This window comes from Chrysemys picta, chromosome 9, assembly GCF_011386835.1.
Source record: "Chrysemys picta bellii isolate R12L10 chromosome 9, ASM1138683v2, whole genome shotgun sequence".
NCBI classification, from domain to species: domain Eukaryota; kingdom Metazoa; phylum Chordata; order Testudines; family Emydidae; genus Chrysemys; species Chrysemys picta.
In genome coordinates, this window is record NC_088799.1 from 23,685,210 (window position 1) to 23,689,603 (window position 4,394).

Sequence of the window (4,394 nt, forward strand, 5' to 3'; positions counted from 1 at the left end):
GCACACAACACAGACACTCAATGACGCAATGCCCACACACCACACAACTGGCATACAGACAATACACACACACACAGCTGTGCTCAGGCACTGGCATGCACCCACAGCACATAGCCATGAACTCTGTCCCACACACACCAACCCACTGTGACTGACATCATACACTGTAACCCAACATAAACAGACCTATAGAAAACATACATGCACGGACTCATAATACACATGTAGCGACAACATACACATACACTACTAGAGTCCTCGGGCGGCTCTAATACAGATACCAATCGCCACAAACACACATTCCATAAACACGTGGCATACACGCACAAGAGAGGTATCCGTACACACCCTGAGTCAACATACCCGCACACAGAATTGTACCAGTAACGTGGAACACTATGTAATTTCATCTCCATATAGGACACCATTCTGATATAGGAGTTAAGCCTTTTACTGGTTAGTTGTGGAGGACAAGAGAAAGAATTTTCATCTCCAGCTGATTTGGGCTTAACGGTTTCCACTCAGTGGCTTATGATTGACACTTTCAACTGCCAAGGTCTGGAATATATAACCTTTTATTATTATTTTTAACTTTTTTGGTGCTTAGCGTATTCTGAACAATTTCTAAGAGTAGGTCACTCCCTGACTTCTGAGTGCAAATAACTTTAAACTAGGGAGACCAGATAGCAAGTGTCAAAAATCGGGACAGGGGGTGGGGGGTAATAGATGCCTATATATTAAAAAAAGCCCCAAATATTGGTACTGTCCCTATAAAATCGGGTCATCTGATCACCCTACTTTAAACTATCACCTAGTCATAAATGAACTTGTAATGATTTGGTTTCTAGTACTGCCCTCTGCTGGATGGAATATATCTATTTTTACCACATACTGTTTATGGTGGTGATATCAACGCGATAAACTACAAAGCCGTGTGATAAATCACATTTATCATGCACCACCGACTGCCTCACTTGCACTTTGCTCATTAATCCATCTCCACTGTGACTTATTCCAAAGCCATGTTCAAACAGCTGCCAGTTTTTAAAAATAACTTGAAATCCTGGCCCAGTGACAGATTTAAGGTCCAAAATCTCATGAACCTAAAGGTCTAGAAACAAGTGCTTTGCCTTACTGGAGAAGCTGGAAACTACTCTGTGATTTTTACAAATGTTTGAGGCTCTGATTAAGAAAAGTGCTGAAGCACATGCTTTTCTGAATAGGGATGGTTTATTAAATCAGAACATGAATGCTGGATACTTCATGCAAATTACTGGTTGTATTGCAATAGCTGCATAAAAATACCATAAAATAATCTTACACCTATGGCCTCAAAATGTGGCAAATGAAGTTGAATTAGGTTGTTTTCCCCCAGACAAGTGAGCTGAAGAAGTAGTTGTTACAGCTCAACTAGTAGAGAGAGATTGGTTTCATACCATACATCTATCCTAATCTGGTAAATAGTAGTGTCACACATAAATAACAAAAACAACAAGGAGTCTGGTGGCACCTTAAAGACTAACAGATTTATTTGGGCATAAGCTTTTGTGGGTAAAAACTTCACTTCTTCAGATGCATAGCTTGTTGTTTTTGTAGATACAGACTAACACGGCTACCCCCTGATACTTGACATAAATAACAGTTCATTGCATGTTTCTGACTAGCAATGGATGCTAAAATTAAATTTGTAACATCTGATAGTTTGATGAACTGAGTTCAGTTCCCAGAGAACAGATGTCTATGCCAAACACCGTCACCACAATTGGTACTAATTGGCACCCTTCCTGGCTGTGTCAGTAGAAAGGCCAAGCAATGAATGGGAATGGGGACTGAACTACTTTCTCATTCCTAGAGGTGGATGATCAGGCTTGGTATAAAGAGGAAGTTGCACCTATTTACTCTAGAGATGAGCTTGGACTGTGGTCTTTCCAGATCGGGGCTGTACTCTCTCTGTCCTGAGGATACACAGGGGGCTACAGTTTCCAAGGCTATCAGTCTAACACCTTTCACAAGCAATGAATCCACTAAATGAGAGAAATAAAAATGTCCTGGGATTTTTCATGGTTGCTATGCCCTCTGAATACTGTGGTGACATTTCTGATGTCTTTAGAGCCTGTACTTTATATTGCTGACACTTAGTGGTGTGTGATATACTTTACATGTTATTGGCTACCTTAAATGCTATCTTAGCATTTCTCTAATAATGGCGCAGAGACTATGAGCCAAGATACTAAACAGTCTAATGTACAATCCTGGGAGCTTCATAAGAGGTGTACTGTAAAGATGAATATTTAAAAAAATATTTTAATAGGGAAGAGTGTTATATAAGATACTGAATTTTTAATAAATGTTTACTTTCTATTTTCATAGAGAGTCTTTATTTCTATATTGTTTATGGCCTGGATAATCGGTATACGGTTGGGAGAATGCATAAAGACAGGCTTTAGGGTCTATTGTTCTGGTTTAATTGCTGCTCAACCAATGATTCACTGTTGTTTATGGCAGCTGAGCAGACTTTGCTTGGCACTGTAAATTTTCCCTATTTATGTTTATGAGACTCATCTGTTGCTGACTGGCAAAAGCAGGCAGCTTCTTATACATGTACAATAGGAGCTAGACTTGTAGAAGGAATAGTTTATTGGCCTTAAAACAATCTACCTAAAGCACTGATATAGCATCCATTACCATAGTAGCTGAATGCCCTATTGTCTTTTTCTTCACAACATCCGTCCGATATCGGGAAATGCTATTATCCCCATTTTAAAGATGGGGAAATGGGGCACAAGACACTAGGTGACTGTGTGGTGCACTATTGAAAATGAGTCTCTTAAATTCTAGGCTAGCACCCTAGTCACTGTATCATCCTTCCTAAGTTCCTATATGATGATTACTTACGTCAGAGCTGGTCAGGAAATCATTTTTCCCCTACAAAAAACTTTTTTTGTTTTCATCAACATTTTTATTGAAAAATTCAGGATTTTGGTATAAAAACCAAAACCTGGATTTTTTTAAAGTGTTCAACAACTGAAAAAAATCTATTCTCAAGTTTTCATAAAAACCTGAATTCTTTTTGATGAAATGGATTTTTTGGGGGAATATTTCCATTTAATCAAAAAGCCATATACCATCAAAAAAAGTTTAAATTAAAATTTTTTGGTCATCTCTAGTGTCAGTGTACCTGGAAATCCTGGACGCCCCATCATCTCGGGCATTGGCACTCTCACTGAAGGACTGTCTGGATATGTGGACTCCCTACTCAGACCCTACACCACCAGCACTCCCAGCTATCTCCGTGACACCACGGATTTCCTGAGAAAACTACAATGCATTGGTGACCTCCCAGAAAACACCATCCTAGCCACCATGGATGTAGAGGCTCTCTACACAAACATCCCACACACAGATGGAATACAAGCTGTCAGGAACAGGATCCCTGATGATGACACAGCACAACTTGTTGCTGAGCTCTGTGACTTTATCCTCACGCACAATTATTTCAAATTTGGTGACAATATATACCTCCAGACCAGTGGCACCGCCGTGGGCACCCGCATGGCCCCACAATATGCCAACATTTTTATGGCTGACCTGGAACAATGCTTCCTCAGCTCTTGTCCACTCACGCCCCTTCTCTACCTACGCTACATTGATGACATCTTCATCATCTGGACCCATGGGAAGGAGACCCTGGAAGAATTCCACCATGATTTCAACAGCTTCCAGCCCACCATCAACCTCAGCCTGGACCAATCTACACGGGAGGTCCACTTCCTAGACACCACAGTACAAATAAGCGATGCCCACGTTAACACCACCCTATACCGAAAACCCACCAACTGATACGCCTACCTTCATGCCTCCAGCTTCCACCCCAGACACACCACATGATCCATCGTCTACAGCCAAGCGCTGAGGTACAACTGCATCTGCTCCAACCCCTCAGACAGAGACCAACACCTACAAGACCTTCACCAAGCATTCTCAAAACTACGATATCCACACAAGGAAATAAAGAAACAAAACAACAGAGCCAGACGTGTATCCAGAAGCATCCTGCTACAAGACAGGCCCAAAAAAGAAACCAACAGAACTCCACTGGCCATCACCTACAGTCCTCAGCTTAAACCTCTCCAACGCATCATCAGTGATCCACAACCCATCCTGGACAATGATCCCTCACTTTCACAGACCTTGGGAGGCAGGCCTGTCCTCGCCCACAGACAACCCGTCAACCTTAAGCATATTCTCACCAGCAACCATGCACCGCACCATAACAACTCTAACTTAGGAACCAACCCATGCAACAAACCTCGATGCCAACTCTGCCCACATATCTATACCAGCACACCATCACAGGACCTAACCAGATCAGCTATAACATCACTGGCTCATTC